This window comes from Coregonus lavaretus (genome assembly GCF_964263955.1).
Source record: "Coregonus lavaretus genome assembly, chromosome: 11".
Lineage (NCBI taxonomy): Eukaryota > Metazoa > Chordata > Actinopteri > Salmoniformes > Salmonidae > Coregonus > Coregonus lavaretus.
Window position 1 is genome coordinate 10137160 of NC_139998.1, and position 22247 is coordinate 10159406.

Sequence of the window (22247 nt, forward strand, 5' to 3'; positions counted from 1 at the left end):
AATGCTGAATTGAATGTCATTGAGAAAACATAAAGGTGTCAATGTATTTTTCCCACAAACATCCTTTCTGAATTTAAAAGTAATCCTAGAAGTAATCATCTAGTTTTTCAAAAGTATCTAATCACAATATTTTTGCTGGTAATGTAACTGATTAGTTCGTTTTTTTTGTAATCCTGCAGAATAGTCTTTGGCATCTGATAATGCTGGCTGATAATGTGATACTGGCATGCGTTCTGTCATAATATGAATCATTTCTTGGATTTAGTGCTTTTCCAGTAGTAAGGGTAAAATCAATGCATCCACTAGCCATGTGTCCATTTAACAATAAAGGCTTATAACCAGGGTTGGAACTGCTGCAACATAACCATGACGTTGTATCGTTGAATAATGGTTTCACATTATGTAATATGAATCGAAAGTTTTGAGAAGAAAATGGGTTTGACGCATTAGAAAGTCTTAATGGAAATGGAAATCCAGTGTGACAAAGAAGGATTCATAAAAACTTCACATGAGAACAGTAGTCAGTTGCATGGATAATTCTCAAAATTTGCATTTCAATGGTATTAGCCTGGATATAATTTCCCCATAATGTTATCAGAAATACAAAATATCTATTGATGCAGAGATGGTTTTTAGAACAATTTTTAAAAAATAGATTATGTTGCACCTATGTGTCTAACTTCTTGCCAGCCACTTGTGAACTCATTCAATGAACAGCTGGTCCTCAAGCCTTATTGAATTTGTCCCCCAAGTCTATTTTAGCAGTTTTCAACTGGCAGGGCCTTGTTGGTTTTAAATGTCATACTTTGACCATATCTCATCGAAATTCTTTGTCTGGTTACATCATGCCAACTCATCCTTCCACATGCAACCATGTTGTTTATTTTCTATTTGATAGAATGTGAAATCTTGCTAACATTTTCTCAAAAGCATAGAATGGTCCAATGTGGTCAATTCTGGACAATATTTCTGGTGATTTAGGGGACTCTCTAGTTCAAGAGCACCGCCAGAGGCAACACTTCTGTATTGTAACTTTAACCACTTGTCACGCAAAGGATCCGAGTGTAATTTGGTGGCCTATAGGCATTATGGTTATGCACCAATCAAGCCTGTCTGTCCAACATACTTCCTTTTTCAAGGCAGGTGTACAGTGTCCATATCAGGACAGCAGTTGAGCTGACAGTCTCATTTTACCTGAGCTCACGTATGTATGAAGTGTCTCAGAGTGCTGATTTAGGATCAGTTTTTCCTTTTAGATCAAATACAGTGAGCTTCAAAACATATTGGGACAGTGACACATTTTATGTTGTTTTGGCTCTGTACTCCAGCACTGTGGATTTGAAATGATACAATGACTACTAGGTTAAAGTGCAGACTGTCAGCTTTAATTTGAGGGTATTGTCATCCATATAGGTTGAACCGTTTAAATATTACAGCACTTTTTGTATATTGTCCCCCCATTTTAGGGGACCAAAAGTATTGGGACAAATTCACTTACAGTGGGGAAAAAAAGTATTTAGTCAGCCACCAATTGTGCAAGTTCTCCCACTTAAAAATATGAGAGAGGCCTGTAATTTTCATCATAGGTACAAGTCAACTATGACAGACAAATTGAGATTTTTTTTCTCCAGAAAGTCACATTGTAGGATTTTTTATGAATTGATTTGCAAATTATGGTGGAAAATAAGTATTTGGTCACCTACAAACAAGCAAGATTTCTGTCTCTCACAGACCTGTAACTTCTTCTTTAAGAGGCTCCTCTGTCCTCCACTCGTTACCTGTATTAATGGCACCTGTTTGAACTTGTTATCAGTATAAAAGACACCTGTCCACAACCTCAAACAGTCACACTCCAAACTCCACTATGGCCAAGACCAAAGAGCTGTCAAAGGACACCAGAAACAAAATTGTAGACCTGCACCAGGCTGGGAAGACTGAATCTGCAATAGGTAAGCAGCTTGGTTTGAAGAAATCAACTGTGGGAGCAATTATTAGGAAATGGAAGACATACAAGACCACTGATAATCTCCCTCGATCTGGGGCTCCACGCAAGATCTCACCCCGTGGGGTCAAAATGATCACAAGAACGGTGAGCAAAAATCCCAGAACCACACGGGGGGACCTAGTGAATGACCTGCAGAGAGCTGGCACCAAAGTAACAAAGCCTACCATCAGTAACACACTACGCCGCCAGGGACTCAAATCTGCAGTGCCAGACGTGTCCCCCTGCTTAAGCCAGTACATGTCCAGGCCCGTCTGAAGTTTGCTAGAGTGCATTTGGATGATCCAGAAGAGGATTGGGAGAATGTCATATGGTCAGATGAAACCAAAATATAACTTTTTGGTAAAAACTCAACTCGTCGTGTTTGGAGGACAAAGAATGCTGAGTTGCATCCAAAGAACACCATACCTACTGTGAAGCATGGGGGTGGAAACATCAGGCTTTGGGGCTGTCTTTCTGCAAAGGGACCAGGACGACTGATCCGTGTAAAGGAAAGAATGAATGGGGCCATGTATCGTGAGATTTTGAGTGAAAACCTCCTTCCATCAGCAAGGGCATTGAAGATGAAACGTGGCTGGGTCTTTCAGCATGACAATGATCCCAAACACACCGCCCGGGCAACGAAGGAGTGGCTTCGTAAGAAGCATTTCAAGGTCCTGGAGTGGCCTAGCCAGTCTCCAGATCTCAACCCCATAGAAAAGCTTTGGAGGGAGTTGAAAGTCCGTGTTGCCCAGCGACAGCCCCAAAACATCACTGCTCTAGAGGAGATCTGCATGGAGGAATGGGCCAAAATACCAGCAACAGTGTGTGAAAACCTTGTGAAGACCAGTGTGTGAAAACCTTGTGAAGGCTTACAGAAAACGTTTGACCTGTGTCATTGCCAACAAAGGGTATATAACAAAGTATTGAGAAACTTTTGTTATTGACCAAATACTTATTTTCCACCATAATTTGCAAATCAATTCATTAAAAATCCTACAATGTGATTTTCTGGAGAAAAAAAATCTCACTTTGCCTGTCATAGTTGACGTGTACCTATGATGAAAATTACAAGCCTCTCTCATCTTTTTAAGTGGGAGAACTTGCACAATTGGTGGCTGACTAAATACTTTTTTTCCCCACTGTATGTGTATTAAAGTATTTTGTCCGATATTCATAGCACATAATGACTACATCAAGCTTGTGACTCTACAAATGTGTAGGATACATTTGCTGTTTGTTTTGGTTGTTTCAGATTATTTTGTGCCCAATAGAATTTAATAGTAAATAATGTACTGTGTCATTTAGGAGTTACTTTTATCGTAAATAACAATAGAATATGTTTCTTTACACTTCTACATACCATGATTACGGATAATCCTGAATGAATCGTGAATAATGATGAGTGAGAAAGTTACAGACAGACGCACGAATATCATACCCCCAAGACATGCTAACCTCTCACCATTACAATAACAGGGGAGGTTAGCATTTTTTGGGGGGTATGATATTTATGCCTCTGCAACTTTCTCACTCATCATTATTCACAAATAATAAATATTGTAAAATAAAATAAATACCCTCAAATTAAAGGTGACAGTCTGCACTTTAACCTCAGTCATTTTATCATTTCAAATCCAAAGTACTGGAGTACAGTGCCAAAACAACAAAAATTGTCACTGTACCAATCCTTTTGGAGCTCACTGTGTAATGTGTGTGTATATATATATATATATATATATATATATATACCGTTCAAAAGTTTGTCTCAACTTCAACAGTGAAGAGGCGAATCCGGGATGCTGACCTTCTAGGCAGAGTTGCAAAGAAAAAGCCATATATCAGACTGGCCAATAAAAATAAAAGGTTAAGATGGGCAGTCTGAGATATGGCTTTTTCTTATATTTACACTGAGTGTACAAATCATTATGAACACCTGCTCTTTCCATGACATAGACTGGACCAGGTGAATCCAGGTGAAAGCTATGAACCCTTATTGATGTCACTTGTTAAATCCACTTAAATCAGTGTAGATGAAGGGAAGGAGAGAGGTTAAAGTTGAATTGTTATGCCTTGAGACAATTGAGACACGGATTGTGTATGTGTGCCATTCAGAGGGTGAATGGGCAAGACAAAATATTTAAGTGCGTTTGAACGGGGTATGGTAATAGGTGCCAGGCGCACCGGTTTGCAGTGGTGGAAAGAGTACCCAGTAATCATACTTGAGTAAAAGTAAAGATACCTCAAGTAATTGTGAAAGTCACCCATTAATACTACTTGAGTAAAAGTCTAAAATTATTTGGTTTTAAATATACATAAGTATCAAAAGTAAATGTAATTGCTAAAATACACTTCAGTATTGAAAGTAAAAGTAAAAGTATAAATATTTTAAAATTCTCTATATTAAGCAAACCAGACGGTGCCATTTTCTTGTTTTTTTATTTACGGATAGCAAGGGGCACACTCCAACAGTCAGACATAATTTACAAAGGAAGCGTTTGTGTTTAATGAATCTGCCAGATCAGAGGCGTAGGGATGACCAGGGATGTTCTCTTGATAAGTGTGTGAAATAGACCATTTTCCTGTCCTGCTAGCCATTCAAAATGTAACGAGTACTTTTGGGTGTCAGGGAAAATGTATGGAGTAAAAACTACATTATTTTCTTTAGGAATGTAGTGAAGTAAATGTAAAAGCTGTCAAAAATTGTCATTGTAAAGTAAAGTACAGATAACCCAAAAAACGACTTAAGTAGTACTTTAACTTAAGTACTTTACACCACTGCCGGTTTGTTTCCACCAACCAGCCAACTTGATACAACTGTGGGAAGCATTGGAGTCAACATGGGCCAGCATCCCTGTGGAACGCTTTCGACACCTTGTAGAGTCCATGACCCGACGAATTGAGGCTGTTCTGAGGGCGGGGGGGGGGGGGTTGTACGACTCAACATCAGGAAGGTGTTCTTAATAGCGGGAATTGAACCCACAAGCCTTGGCATTGCAAGCACCATTCTCTACCAAATGAGCAACGCAGAACACAGATCATAGTGAATAAGATTATACTGACAGGGAGGACCTGATCCTAGATCAGCACTCATACTCTGAAACCTTTCATAAATACAGGCCCTGGTTTCTGGGGTAAATCTGGAATCAACAGGACCCCGAACAGCTTCTACCCCCAAACCAAAAGATTGCTAAATAGTTAGTTAAATAGTTAACCAAATAGCTACCCGGAATATCTGCATTGACCCTTTTTGCACTAACTCTTTTGACTCATCACATACTGTCCGCTGCTGCTGCTGTTTGTTGTCTATCCTGTTGCCTATAGTCACTTTATCCCTACCTACAGCATATGTACATATCTACCTCAATTACATCGTACCCCTGCACATCGACTCGGTACTGGTACCTCGTGTATATAGCCTAGTTATCGTTACTCATTGTGGATTTATTCCTAGTTATTATTTTTCAATTTTTCTCTGCATTGTTGGGAATTGCCCATAAGTAAATGTTTCACTGTTAGTCTACACCAGTGTTTCCCAACCCTGGTCCTCACACCTGAATCAACTTGTCAACTAATCATCAAGCCCTCAATGAGTTGAATGAGGTGTGTTTGTCCAGGGCTACAACTAAACTGTGTACTGTTGGGGTACTGGAGGACCAGGGTTGGGAAACACTGGTCTACACCTGTTGTTTAGGAAGCATGGGACAAATAACATTTGATTTTATTTGAAAATCAAACACCCTGTAACCGTTTCAACATTGTGTTTTCTCTCCTCGTGTGAAGGAATTTGTTTGCATGCATGAAGGACGTGGTTAAAAGACTGCTCTGATTTCATAGATGGCTAAGGGTCTCTATGTCATTCTCTATACTTGTGCTCTATTGGGATTTCATGGGACATGTCCTTTGTTTCATTTCCTCTTACTTATGTTCTACTGTTATTTTATGTGTGCCTCTAGGCCAGATTTGTATGAATGTCAGACATTCTGATCAGAATTTTAAAAGAAAATGAGACTAGTGCCCAGTATGCAATGGGATAATGTATCATTAGTGTGTGCATGCATGTGCGTGCTCTCTTGTGCATGTGCATGCTTTCCTGAGTGCATGTATCTATGTGTGCGTCTGTATGTGTTTATGATAGTATGTGTTTATGAGAGTATGTGTTTATGAGAGAGTGTGGGTGTGTGTATAGCTGACTGCCAACGGAGCAACAGTCCGGATGGCCTAAAATAATGCTAAGATGCCGAGGAGAGATTGTCATCGCTCTGACATTTGATCACATTACTATAATGTGATTACATTCATGTGAGCGGACCATCTATATTATTATTGAATTATAGGCTCAATGAGTCTCTTGTTACTCATCCTACCTTATTAGCTTTTAAATGCCCGTCTGCACATTCTTGAGCCAGTCCATGCCCCAAAGACATCTAGATAAAGATACAGATCTATGATAATACATATAATGGAAGACTGTACTGTCTGCTGTGGCTCTTTCTTACATACTGTACTTCCTCCTTTAAGACTCAATATTTCACATGACTTTTTAGAGTTATTAGAGACAAATTGAGCAAAAGGTTTTGGCTCACTATGAGACAGAATGACACTGCCTTTCCCTCTGCCCTTGCTGTGAACTCTTCCTTTATAAGCCAGGATATTGTACTGAAAAACATAAGCTAGTGGGTGAGTTTCATATGGCACCCCATTCGACCAGGGCCTATCGGCCTCTGGTCAAAAGTAGTGCACTATGTAGGGCATAGGGTGCCATTTGGGATACACACAGTTTGTGCAAATGGTTGCAAGTCCCAAGCATAGTTCTGATTAATTTCACTTGCTCCCCAGTGATGCACAAGTAAATGATTATATTTGAATGTAGCTAGTATAAGTATAGACATGACCAGCTACCTGATAACATCACGGTACAACTCAAGTGAAATAAGTGATGTAGGCTACTCCATTATCTTGATGACAGAGGTTGATAGGAGACAATCTAAGTTACATTGTACTGTTTCATGTGTGCTCATTGTAAGCCTCTTTGGAAAATCAAAAACACATTATAGTTCACTGTGGGTAGAATCCTAACTTTAGAAAAGCACACACCTTTTTCGCAAAGCTAAACATTGCTTTCATCTCCGGTGCATTTCAGTTCAAACTAAAATCTATTTAAATAAAAACAGCCTTTAGCTCTTCTGCCATCCTAGTGGTAAATAATAGAATGGTTTCATACTTGCTGTAGATTCAAATAAGGAAGAAATTCCAAAATATTTGTCAAAAAATGACCTGCTTTGGTGCATTGAGGTCATAAACCCAGTGGAGGAAATTCAATTTCAGGCATTACGATAAAGGATGATCTATTTAATCGTAAGTTATGTTCATTGACTTGAATTTGAAGTTGTCTGCCTTTGCGTGTTTTAAATGTTGGTTTGGAATCACAAGATATATTTTTTGACCCCTGGGTCACAGAAAATCAATGGAGACGTTTAATCAACATTTATCACGATGTTTTCATCAATGTCTGAGGACATAATAGAAGATGGTTTTGGCTTGAATGAGTGCAAGATATTTAACAATCTTCCCCACCATTTTAACAATTTATTTTGAATGTAGATTTTGGTTTTGGGTGTAGATGTTTTGTATTGAAAACTGAATATGTTTGGAAACAACGTTGAGCTTGGCATGAGGCTGCAGGTTCAACAGGTCTCTCAGTCTCACAGTTATAATGATTATTTAACGACTATTTAACCAACGTCTTGCTAACAGGCAACTTTTTTTTCTGGAGTTCTTCAGTTAGAATAGAAAGAACGGTTAGAACTCAAGTCTAATTCATTTTTATTAGCCTATTTGATTTGATTTTGTATGGATCATTTGGCTCACAAAACCCATGACTCGTAAACAGAGTCCTTTTGGAAATATCAAAACGATAACAAAAGAGGTGTGGCGGCAACTTAATGCCGCTGTGTTCTTAAATTAGAGCACTGTGTGCTGGCCATGGGGACTAATTCCCCTGTGTTGCATGGGAAAGGGTATATTTAGCCAAGTGGTCACTGGCCTTGTCTAGTCCTTGGCAGCAGAACAATTGTGGGAATTCACCGTTCTGGAAGTCAGAGGCCTGCCCTTGGGTCAAGTGTTCTTACTGGACTACAGGACACTCTGAACAAAGTATGTGTCCCAAATGGCACCCTATTGCCTATATAGTCCACTGCTTTTGAAAAGTTGTACACTACATAGGGAATAGGGTGCCATTTGGGATGCAACCAAGTTACCTCAAAGGCTACTGGTTGAAACGCCCCATTTAGAACTGCTATTAGTCTTTGTATGTGTGACAACCACTGCTCTAGGCCAGGGCAATATTCAGCCCAAACGTTATAATATAATAATAATATAATATGCCATTTAGCAGACGCTTTTATCCAAAGCGACTTACAGTCATGCGTGCATACATTTTTGTGTATGGGTGGTCCCGGGGATCGAACCCACTACCCTGGCGTTGTATGGTGAGAAACAAGATGTATGCTTGGCTTGGTCTAATGCACAGTACTGAGACCCTCACTGGACACTGGAATGTTTCTCATAGGCTACTAACATCTGGAGGAGAAATTACAGCGTACTGTAGTAATCCCCCAGGGTGTCTCCCTCTCTCTCGATTGTGCTCTCACGCTCTCTCTCATTTTCCCTCTCTCCCTTTCTCTCTCTTGTGCTCAGTCGCTCTTTTTCTCTCATGTTTGCATGCTGCATTTATGTCCTCACAAATCCCTCTTTCCTCCTTCCCTTTCAACCTCTCCCTCCCAATCTCTGCCACTCCCTCTCTCCCTCCAGTCCCTTTCCCTCATGCATGGGTCGACCACAGGGTCGGTTTGCTACCTCGGTCAAGTGGAACCCCACAGTGATGCTGCATGTGAATGTCAATGGGAAGCAACCCACCACTTGCTGTGATCAAATCTATGATTTCCCTCAAATCTCATTTGACGACGACCCTTAACTGGGCTGCTGTGTGTCTGATCGGCCATGACCTAAAAGAATAATCTTCCACTTTGATGTTTTTCTCACGGACAATGGTTTCAAACATTGAAGCTCTTGGGAATGACGCGGGCTTGCCCTGAGCACTTAGTTCTGTGAGGAGTTCCAATGATCATATGGGTGGCTGCTGTTTGTGAGGTGAATATATGGGTGGCTGTTTTTCTTTAGGACATTGAGTTGAGGACATAGGACGTTCGTGAGGACACTAATAATAAGAATTTATTACATTTTCAATTTAGCACTTTTCATTTTACAAGAATAATCTCAAAGTGCAAAAAATAAAAGATAAACAAGAAAATGTGTTTAATATACAGTTGTGGCCAAATATATTAGCACCCTTGCACTTTTCTTAAATAATTCCCTATTCCTCCTTAAATACTTTGATATTAAATACAAGCAATTGTTTTTGGAGAAACTTAAAAACAAAATGGTAATGACAGAACTATTGCCACCCCGGAGCTAGTACTTAGTTGCACAGCCTAAGGCCAAGATAGCTGCAGACCAATGCTTCTTGTAGCCATCAATGAGCTTGCTGCACCTTTCTACTGGCAATTTGGCCCACTCTTCAGCTGCGAACTGCTCCAATTCTTCAATGTTTGAGGGGTGCCTTTGACCAACTGCTGTTTTCAAATCTTGCCATAGGTTTTTGATGGGACTCAGATCTGTACATTGCTGGCCACTCCAGAACAGTCCAGTATCTCTTCTTGAACCATTCCTGGGTGCCTTTTATGTGTGTTTGGAGTCGTTGTCCTTCTGCTGAAGAGTGGGCAAGCTCATTGATGGCTACAAAAATCATTTGTCTGCAGTTACATTGGCTTAAGGCTGTTCAACCAAGTAAAATATGATTATCAAAAATACAATCAAAGTCTAGGAGAAAGGGTAGCCCAGCTGATAGAGATAAGTCTTAATGCCTGTTTTAAAAGATCCAACAGCTTGAGCAGCCCTGAGATTGTCAGGAAGGAAGTTCCAAAGGTTTGGTGCATGGCTAGGTTGAAGATAAAATGTTAAGACAAGACGATTATAATGTCCCGTAACTCTTTGCATAAATAATGAAGAATTCCAAACAAAGGAACCAGCTATGCTAGTTAGCAATATAGCTGGTGCCATGAATCTGTTTATTTTCAAAAGCTTGCACATGGAATTATTAGGTTGTCCTAACCTGAGTATCTTCAACCTAGGTGTGTGGGAGGAAAAGACCTCACTACACTTCCAGCCTGGCTGTAGCTTTTGCATTGTTGTGTAGATTGCATTCTAGTTGACTCGCGATGGACACAGTTATCTAGAGAACTCTACAAGTTATTTAGGTCATAGATTATTTCTTGCTTACCATATACCAATATATAGACCATTCCAAGTATTGAGTCTTGGACCTTTTCCACCAAAAGTCATATTTTCACCATGCTTCTATATAAAAATATAACGGTACACTGGTCTATGTTATTGGCAGCTATGAGCTTGCATATTTCTTTGCAAAAAGTGACGGTACACTAGTCTATGTTATTGACAGCTATCAGCTGGAACAATGTACATTATCTTTGACCTGATTTCCACACACAGACACCGGTTTTCATGGAGACATGATCTAATCTAGCCCCCATGGGGTTTATCTGCTTTAAGAGAGATTGGCACGGCACCACTGCATTACTAAGAGAGGGGATTATGTCCATCTCTATCCTGTAACCCCTGCAAGCCAAATTACTGTCTTCCCTCACATCAAGAACACCCTCTCCCAATCTGTTGCCCCTCTATCCGCGAAGAAGATTTCAACGCAAACCCCTCAGATCCACCGCACCGAACCACACTCTGAATATTCTTGACTTATTAAGGCCAAACTAAAAAGCTTGGTTCTGAATAGCGGTAATTATACGAGAGGAATATAATGAGGAATTCCCACAAGGGAATAAAATTATAAGCAGATCCATTCCTGGTAAAGATCTGTGGCTAAAAGGAAGAATTGTGTAAAGGAGGGGATTTGCAATGTAATGACAAAGATGCTTATTCAAACTCTTTATTTGAGTTTGAACGGGTGGCGTCTTGCACTCAATTTACTCTTGAAGCACTGTGACAAAGTAAATAACCTCACCCTAACCATGTGGTTCATCACAAAAGACACATCCCTGGTCCCAAGTGTCCCATTATAGGGAATAGTGCTGATCCCACATAAGAACTCTCTGTTGTGTATGTGGTCTTTATGCACTCTAACTTTACACACTACAAGCCTTTTGTGTACTCTAACGTTACTCACTCATGCTTCATGTGCTCTACTTTTAGCCAGCGTGTAGACTCTGTGGGCTCTAACTTTCCAGACTACACACTCTTGTGTAGGCTACTGTAACTATAAAACACCCCTCAACTCTAATGTGGGATATGGCAATTCTGATATCATTGGATGATAATCTGTATAATTACATGCAACAAGATCTAAAATATGTGCAGTCCATAACAAGACAATGCTACTGGTAGAATATATACAAAATCAGCACTACACATTTTATAACCTTACTGAATTAGTCTTCCCATTTTTACGGTTTCATAATGTTTAGTCTCCTAACAGTTTTGAATGTGTTTGTTAATCTGTCCCACCCAGGGCGCTTAGTTGACATTTCTTGACATCTGTTACAATGTAATTATTAGGGCACTGGCTGGCAAGCTGATGGTTTGGGGGCAAACGCACGCTATGCTGCCTCCTTTCTTCTCATTACAAATTTTACAGCTGCACCATTCAGAATAAAATCAGTCAGAAAATGCTTATGTTTCCATATGTTAGATATAGGGTTCAAGTGGGTTTGTGGGTTTATAAATCTGTTTAGCTGGATATCATTGCTAATTAAATGATTTATGGGATGAACAGGAAATTGCGTACTTTGTATTGCTGCACGGTGCGTTTTGCGACCGTAATCAAAGTGAAAAACAAAATTGTGGTTTATTACTCAGACATCTGCAGCATAGAGCAGATTGGATACTTAGCAGAATTTATTCCTAACACATCTGTGACATCAGTATGCCTAAATTCCAAAAGTTTGTGTTAGAGAGGAGCAATCTTACCCTATAAAAGCCCTCAAAGATCTAAAAAATTGTCTTTTTTTTTTACTGCCTTGTATCAGTGTATAAATAGAGCATTTATCAGTTAGGATCAGACGGTGTGGGATCAACAAATTACTCCAGAGGAAACCTAATTTCAACGTTTTTCCTTTTAGAAAACATTTATAATGTAAGATGCCAGTTTGGATGTGTAACCCAGGGTTTCCCAAAGCAAAGGGTAAAAAAGAGTAAAGCAGAACTCTACCTCAAAGGAAGGCCGGCGAGGGATCGGGGGTAGTAGAGCATGGCCGTTAGTTCACAGGGAGCCGTGGAAGGCCTCTGGTCACTCTCACTACATAGCTGACAGGATAAGTTAATGGTACCTGGGACACCCTGTTCTGATGGGTGATTATTACAACACGGATGGAACTGCCTATACCTTGATTTGATGGGAGACTTAAGTCTTAAAAAGATGTGGAGTGTTGAAGGATGGGATGTGATGGAGAATGTCAAGGGAAAGGAGGACCGAATAAGAGAGAGAATGACAATGACATTCTCGGAGGGTCTTCCACACCGGTGTGTGTGACTGTGTGTGTATGTGTATGTGTATGTGTGTGTGTGTGTGAGCGAGCGTGCGCGCATACAGTGAGGGAAAAAAGTATTTGATCCTCTGCTGATTTTGTACGTTTGCCCACTGACCAAGAAATGATCAGTCTATAATTTTAATGGTAGGTTTATGTGAACAGTGAGAGACAGAATAACAACAAAAAAAATCCAGAAAAACGCGTGTTAAAAATGTTATAAATTGATTTGCATTTGAATGAGGGAAATAAGTATTTGACCCCTCTGCAAAACATGACTTAGTACTTGGTGGCAAAACCCTTGTTGGCAATCACAGAGGTCAGACATTTCTTGTAGTTGGCCACCAGGTTTGCACACATCTCAGGAGGCATTTTGTCCCACTCCTCTTTGCAGATCTTCTCCAAGTCATTAAGGTTTCGAGGCTGACGTTTGGCAACTCGAACCTTCAGCTCCCTCCACAGATTTTCTATGGGATTAAGGTCTGGGGACTGGCTAGGCCACTCCAGGACCTTAATTTGCTTCTTCTTGAGCCACTCCTTTGTTGACTTGGCCGTTTGTTTTGGGTCATTGCCATGCTGGAATACCCATCCACGACCCATTTTCAATGCCCTGACTGAGGGAAGGAGGTTCTCACCCAAGATTTGATTTCATGGCCCCGTCCATCGTCCCTTTGATGCGGTGAAGTTGTCCTGTTCCCTTAGCATAAAAACACCCCCAAAGCATAATGTTTCCACCTCCATGTTTGACGGTGGGGATGGTGTTCTTGGGGTCATAGGCAGCATTCCTCCTCCTCCAAACACGGCGAGTTGAATTGATGCCAAAGAGTTCGATTTTGGTCTCATCTGACCACAACACTTTCACCCAGTTCTTCTCTGAATCATTCAGATGTTCATTGGCAAACTTCAGACGGGCCTGTATATGTGCTTTCTTGAGCAGGGGGATCTTGCGGGCGCTGGAGGATTTCAGTCCTTCACGGCATAGTGTGTCACCAATTGTTTTCTTGGTGACTATGGCCCAGCTGCCTTGAGATCATTGACAAGATCCTCCCGTGTAGTTCTGGGCTGATTCCTCACCGTTCTCATGATCATTGCAACTCCACGAGGTGAGATCTTGCATGGAGCCCCAGGCAGAGGGAGATTGACAGTTATTTTGTGTTTCTTCCATTTGCGAATAATCAGACCAACTGTTGTCACCTTCTCACCAAGCTGCTTGGCGATGGTCTTGTAGCCCATTCCAGCCTTGTGTAGGTCTACAATCTTGTCCCTGACATCTTTGGAGAGCTCTTTGGTCTTGGCCATGGTGGAGAGTTTGGAATCTGATTGATTGATTGCTTCTGTGAACAGGTGTCTTTTATACAGGTAACAAACTGAGATTAGGAGCACTCCCTTTAAGAGTGTGCTCCTAATCTCAGCTCGTTACCTGTATAAAAGACACCTGGGAGCCAGAAATCTTTCTGATTGAGAGGGGGTCAAATACTTACAGTGGGGAAAAAAAGTATTTAGTCAGCCACCAATTGTGCAAGTTCTCCCACTTAAAAAGATGAGAGAGGCCTGTAATTTTCATCATAGGTACACGTCAACTATGACAGACAAAATGAGGAAAAAATATCCAGAAAATCACATTGTAGGATTTTTAATGAATCTATTTGCAAATTATGGTGGAAAACAAGTATTTGGTCAATAACAAAAGTTTCTTAATACTTTGTTATATACCCTTTGTTGGCAATGACACAGGTCAAACGTTTTCTGTAAGTCTTCACAAGGTTTTCACACACTGTTGCTGGTATTTTGGCCCATTCCTCCATGCAGATCTCCTCTAGAGCAGTGATGTTTTGGGGCTGTCGCTGGGCAACACGGACTTTCAACTCCCTCCAAAGATTTTCTATGGGGTTGAGATCTGGAGACTGGCTATGCCACTCCAGGACCTTGAAATGCTTCTTACGAAGCCACTCCTTCGTTGTCCGGGCGGTGTGTTTGGGATCATTGTCATGCTGAAAGACCCAGCCACGTTTCATCTTCAATGCCCTTGCTGATGGAAGGAGGTTTTCACTCAAAATCTCACAATACATGGCCCCATTCATTCTTTCCTTTACACGGATCAGTCGTCCTGGTCCCTTTGCAGAAAAACAGCCCCAAAGCATGATGTTTCCACCCCCATGCTTCACAGTAGGTATGGTGTTCTTTGGATGCAACTCAGCATTCTTTGTCCTCCAAACACGACGAGTTGAGTTTTTACCAAAAAGTTATATTTTGGTTTCATCTGACCATATGACATTCTCCCAATCCTCTTCTGGATCATCCAAATGCACTCTAGCAAACTTCAGACGGACCTGGACATGTACTGGCTTAAGCAGGGGGACACGTCTTGCACTGCAGGATTTGAGTCCCTGGCGGCGTAGTGTGTTACTGATGGTAGGCTTTGTTACTTTGGTCCATATCTCTGCAGGTCATACACTAGTTCCCCCCATGTGGTTCTGGGATTTTTGCTCACCGTTCTTGTGATCATTTTGACCCCACGGGGTGAGATCTTGCGTGGAGCCCCAGATCGAGGGAGATTATCAGTGGACTTGTATGTCTTCCATTTCCTAATAATTGCTCCCACAGTTGATTTCTTCAAACCAAGCTGCTTACCTATTGCAGATTCAGTCTTCCCAGCCTGGTGCAGGTCTACAATTTTGTTTCTGGTGTCCTTTGACAGCTCTTTGGTCTTGGCCATAGTGGAGTTTGGAGTGTGACTGTTTGAGGTTGTGGACAGGTGTCTTTTATACTGATAACAAGTTCAAACAGGTGCCATTAATACAGGTAATGAGTGGAGGACAGAGGAGCCTCTTAAAGAAGAAGTTACAGGTCTGTGAGAGCCAGAAATCTTGCTTGTTTGTAGGTGACCAAATACTTATTTTCCACCATAATTTACAAATAAATTCATAAAAAATCCTACAATGTGATTTTCTTTATTTTTTTTCCTCATTTTGTCTGTCATAGTTGACGTGTACCTATGATGAAAATTACAGGCCTCTCTGATCTTTTTAAGTGGGAGAACTTGCACAATTGGTGGCTGACTAAATACTTTTTTTCCCCACTGTATTTCCCTCATTAAAATGCAAATCAATTTATAACATTTTTGACATGCGTTTTTCTGAATTCTGTTGTTGTTATTCTGTCTCTCACTGTTCAAATAAACCTACCATTACAATTATAGACTGATCATTTCTTTGTCAGTGGGAAAACGTACAAAATCAGCAGGGGATCAAATACTTTTTTCCCTCACTGTACATGCTTGTTCATTTTGACTTGCTTCCCCAGATGGCATAGTGTCAAAATTGACTACAAAGTGTAAATAGGATAATTTTGGTCAGTCTCGTCTAAAACAGAGTTTGGCACATCCGTGCGTCACAATGGGTAAATGAAGGTTGGGTTTTGATTTGATGATGTCCATTTGCCCACTATCCAATTGCATAGACAGTGAAACAGACCTGCCCAGCAGCTCTGACTTTGTTTACAGAAGACAACAAATTTTTTTACCCAAGTCAACAGTTAGTTAGACGTAAAATTGGGCAACTAAAACATACTCTGCAAAAACTTCAAAATTAATTACAGATTTCTTGAGTTATCTTAGATTCATTCTTGGGATTTTGAGGAAGTGAAATAGGCTTCCGCGTCTACAGTGTCTCATCTGGGACAAACATCCCTAACAAAACACGGAATCGGTTAGGAAACACACCTCCAAGACTGAAATCTTGTTTTTCTAATGAGCAACAAAAACACATGTGCCAATCGGAGTGTTCAGTGGCTCTTTAAGCCTTGGCAGTTCTGCACCTACAACAAACTTCTGAAGATGGACACAGTGAATAGTCTGAAGAATAAATTAGAAAATCTGTGCCCCAGGGTTGTGGTCAACTCAGAATTTAATTGAGAATGCCTCATAAATGTCAATTCAATTCTTGAATTTAAGTAGTAAAAAGGATACAGAATTGCAATTAGATTTTGAATTAAAGGAAATATAATTAATTCAGTGAAATTCAATGACATTCAAATGCCTCTTCTATTCTATATTAGGTGTAATCTATACAAATATACATACTGTACATAAAACATCAAATATAAATACATATAAAATATTGTTGCAACAATAAATTATCTGGTTAAACGTATAATGAATGATCAAGGAAAACATAACCTGTATACAAATATTCTAAGTTATAATATTTCATTATAAACTAGGTCGTTCGAGCCCTGAATGCTGATTGTCTGACAGCCATAGTATATCAGACCGTATACCACGGGTATGACAAAACATTTATTTTTACTGCTCTAATTACATTGGTAACCATTTTATAATAGCAATAAGGCACCTCGGGGGTTTGTGATATATGGCCAATATACCACGGCTAAGGGCTGTGTCCAGGCACTCCACATTGCGTTGTGCATAAGAACAGCCCTTAGCCGTGGTATATTGTCCATATACCACACCCCCTCAGGCCTTATTGCTTAATTTTACCATGGAATTGTTGAATACTCGTTTCTGATTGGCTTGAAGGGCATTCTAGAGCATAAATGATTTCCCTATAATGCACAGTATATCAGCACTGTAGAATTCAATGGCTATAGTTCATTCTTACACATTCAATGTTTGAGCTGCTTTTGAAAGAAAAAGTCGAATTGAAAACATTATTGGCATTATTGAATTCGATTTTCATAACAGCAAGCTAGGACTGATTGTTTGGTTAGCTAAACTAGCAAATATGTTTGTTTAGTTACCAAGGCAACTAATGCAACTACTGTAGCTATCTACACTGAAAAAATATATAAACGCAACATGTAGTGTTGTTCCCATATTTCATGACCTAAAATAAAAAATCCCAGAAATGTTATATATGCACAAAAAGCTTATTTCTCTCAAATTTTGTGCACAAATGTGGTTACATCCCTGTTAGTGAGCATTTATTATTTGCCAATATAATCCATCCACCTGACAGGTGTGGCATATCAAGAAGCTGATTAAACAGCATGATCATTACACTGGTCACCTTGAGATGGGGACAATAAAAAGCCACTTTAAAATGTGCAGTTTTGTCACACAACACAATGCCACAGATGTCAAATAAAATTAAATGTTATTTGTCACATGCGCCAAATACAATAGGTGTAGACCTTACAGTGAAATGCTTACTTACAAGACCTAACCAACAATGCAGTTTTATTATAAATGTTAAGTAAACAATAGATAAGTAAAACATAAAAGCAGTAAAATAACAGTAAAAATAAGAGTAGCGAGGCTATATACAGGGGGTACCGGTACAGAGTCAATGTGCGGGGGCACCAGTTACTCGAGGTAATTGGGGTAATATCTACATGTAGGTATAGTTAAAGTAACTATGCATAGATAGTAAACAGAGAGTAGCAGCAGCGTAAAAGAGGGGGTGGGGGACACAATGCAAATAGTCCGGGTAGCCATTTGATTACCTGTTCAGGAGTCTTATGGCTTGGGGGTAGAAGCTGTTAAGAAGATGTCTAAATTTTTGAGGGAGCATGCAATTGACATGCTGACTGCGAGAATGTCCACCAGATCTGTTGCCAGAAAATGGAATGTTCATTTCTCTACCATAAAACGTCGTTTTAGAGAATTTGTCAGTACGTCCAAACACATCTGGTTTCTTTACCTGCGGGATCGTCTGAGGGGGGAGTATTTCTGTCTGTAATAAAGCCATTTTGTGGGGAAAAACTCATTCTGATTGGCTGGGCCTGGCTCTCCAGTGGGTGGATGAATGTATTTAAATGAACTCGCGTTTATATTTTTGTTCAGTATAGTAAACTTGCTGGCTACTTCAGTGGATGTTGAACACATTTCTACCTGCAAATGAACACATTTCTAGCAGCTTATGTGTTAAATTATAGCAACGATATAAAAGGGATAATCAATGAGGGGCTCTATGCATTCTCTGGAAAATAATGCAACTCTGTGGAAGGTCAGTTCCACTCCACTAGCGCATTGTTGAACACATCTTCCACGTCGTAGCGCCTTGTTGATTATCCCTTACATAAAGTGTGACAGCGTTTGAACTACTTTGCAGATACAGTGGGGAGAACAAGTATTTGATTCACTGCCGATTTTGCAGGTTTTCCTACTTACAAAGCATGTAGAGGTCTGTAATTATTATCATATGTACACTTCAACTGTGAGAGATGGAATCTAAAACAAAAATCCAGAAAATCACATTGTATGATTTTTAAGTAATTAATTTGCATTTTATTGCATGACATAAGTATTTGATCACCTACCAACCAGTAAGAATTCCGGCTCTCACAGACCTGTTAGTTTCTCTTTAAGAAGCCCTCCTGTTCTCCACTCATTACCTGTATTAACTGCACCTGTTTGAACTCGTTATCTGTATAAAAGACACCTGTCCACACACTCAATCAAACAGACTCCAACCTCTCCACAATGGCCAAGACCAGAGAGCTGTGTAAGAACATCAGGGATAAAATTGTAGACCTGCACAAGGCTGGGATGGGCTACAGGACAATAGGCAAGCAGCTTGGTGAGAAGGCAACAACTGTTGGCGCAATTATTAGAAAATGGAAGAAGTTCAAGATGACGGTCAATCACCCTCGGTCTGGGGCTCCATGCAAGATCTCACCTCGTGGGGCATCAATGATCATGAGGAAGGTGAGGGATCAGCCCAGAACTACACGGCAGGACCTGGTCAATGACCTGAAGAGAGCTGGGACCACAGTCTCAAAGAAAACCATTAGTAACACACTATGCCGTCATGGATTAAAATCCTGCAGCGCACGCAAGGTCCCCCTGCTCAAGCCAGCGCGTGTCCAGGCCCGTCTGAAGTTTGCCAATGACCATCTGGATGATCCAGAGGAGGAATGGGAGAAGGTCATGTGGTCTGATGAGACAAAAATAGAGCTTTTTGGTCTAAACTCCACTCGCCGTGTTTGGAGGAAGAAGAAGGATGAGTACAACCCCAAGAACACCATCCCAACTGTGAAGCATGGAGGTGGAAACATCATTCTTTGGGGATGCTTTTCTGCAAAGGGGACAGGACGACTGCACCGTATTGAGGGGAGGATGGATGGGGCCATGTATCGCGAGATCTTGGCCAACAACCTCCTTCCCTCAGTAAGAGCATTGAAGATGGGTCGTGGCTGGGTCTTCCAGCATGACAACAACCCGAAACACACAGCCAGGGCAACTAAGGAGTGGCTCCGTAAGAAGCATTGCAAGGTCCTGGAGTGGCCTAGCCAGTCTCCAGACCTGAACCCAATAGAAAATCTTTGGAGGGAGCTGAAAGTCCGTATTGCCCAGCGACAGCCCCGAAACCTGAAGGATCTGGAGAAGGTCTGTATGGAGGAGTGGGCCAAAATCCCTGCTGCAGTGTGTGCAAACCTGGTCAAGACCTACAGGAAACGTATGATCTCTGTAATTGCAAACAAAGGTTTCTGTACCAAATATTAAGTCCTGCTTTGCTGATGTATCAAATACTTATGTCATGCAATAAAATGCAAATTAATTACTTAAAAATCATACAATGTGATTTTCTGGATTTTTGTTTTAGATTCCGTCTCTCACAGTTGAAGTGTACCTATGATAAAAAATTACAGACATCTACATGCTTTGTAAGTAGGAAAACCTGCAAAATCGGCAGTGTATCAAATACTTGTTCTCCCCCCTGTATGAAACAAACAGACAATCGTAATATCAGTAAAAAATATAAAATTCCCAGTTTATGCCACAAAACTTAAGAGGTTTTAAAAATAGGTTATATTTGCCTCAACATTCCATGACATACACTAAGGCATTGTTGGCAAAATAGATGGATGCAGTTCAATGCATGATTAATATAATTCACCAATATATTTCTTGGCAGTCCAAACAATATTGCTATCAGGTTGTAAATCACAGCTTGCCTGGTACATTGTTTGCTGCCTCCATTCGAGATGAACTGTTTCAGTTATAATAATGACTCAACATTTTGGCAAAAACGGACGAATGTAACTAAGGCTGGGAATGTCAATACAATCTAGCAAGGGCAATGATCACAAGTCAGTCATAACGTGGCTAATATGCTAGCGTTTCTATTTACAGTGGGGAAAAAAAGTATTTAGTCAGCCACCAATTGTGCAAGTTCTCCCACTTAAAAAGATGAGAGAGGCCTGTAATTTTCATCATAGGTACACGTCAACTATGACAGACAAATTGAGAAAAAGAATTCCAGAAAATCACATTGTAGGATTTTTAATGAATTTATTTGCAAATTATGGTGGAAAATAAGTATTTGGTCACCTACAAACAAGCAAGATTTCTGGCTCTCACAGACCTGTAACTTCTTCTTTAAGAGGCTCCTCTGTCCTCCACTCGTTACCTGTATTAATGGCACCTGTTTGAACTTGTTATCAGTATAAAAGACACCTGTCCACAACCTCAAACAGTCACACTCCAAACTCCACTATGGCCAAGACCAAAGAGCTGTCAAAGGACAGCAGAAGCAAAATTGTAGACCTGCACCAGGCTGGGAAGACTGAATCTGCAATAGGTAAGCAGCTTGGTTTGAAGAAATCAACTGTGGGAGCAATTATTAGGAAATGGAAGACATACAAGACCACTGATAATCTCCCTCGATCTGGGGCTCCACGCAAGTTCTCACCCCGTGGGGTCAAAATGATCACAAGAACGGTGTGCAAAAATCCCAGAACCACACGGGGGGACCTAGTGAATGACCTGCAGAGAGCTGGGACCAAAGTAACAAAGCCTACCATCAGTAACACACTATGCCGCCAGGGACTCAAATCCTGCAGTGCCAGACGTGTCCCCCTGCTTAAGCCAGTACATGTCCAGGCCCGTCTGAAGTTTGCTAGAGTGCATTTGGATGATCCAGAAGAGGATTGGGAGAATGTCATATGGTCAGATGAAACCAAAATAGAACTTTTTGGTAAAAACTCAACTCGTCATGTTTGGAGGACAAAGAATGCTGAGTTGCATCCAAAGAACACCATACCTACTGTGAAGCATGGGGGTGGAAACATCATGCTTTGGGGCTGTTTTTCTGCAAAGGGACCAGGACGACTGATCCGTGTAAAGGAAAGAATGAATGGGGCCATGTATCGTGAGATTTTGAGTGAAAACCTCCTTCCATCAGCAAGGGCATTGAAGATGAAACGTGGCTGGGTCTTTCAGCATGACAATGATTCCAAACACACCGCCCGGGCAACGAAGGAGTGGCTTCGTAAGAAGCATTTCAAGGTCCTGGAGTGGCCTAACCAGTCTCCAGATCTCAACCCCATAGAAAGTCTTTGGAGGGAGTTGAAAGTCCGTGTTGCCCAGCGACAGCCCCAAAACATCACTGCTCTAGAGGAGATCTGCATGGAGGAATGGGCCAAAATACCAGCAACAGTGTGTGAAAACCTTGTGAAGACTAACAGAAAACATTTGACCTGTGTCATTGTCAACAAAGGGTATATAACAAAGTATTGAGAAACTTTTGTTATTGACCAAATACTTATTTTCCACCATAATTTGCAAATAAATTCATTAAAAATCCTACAATGTGATTTTCTGGATTTATTTTTCTCATTTTGTCTGTCATAGTTGACGTGTACCTATGATGAAAATTACAGGCCTCTCTCATCTTTTTAAGTGGGAG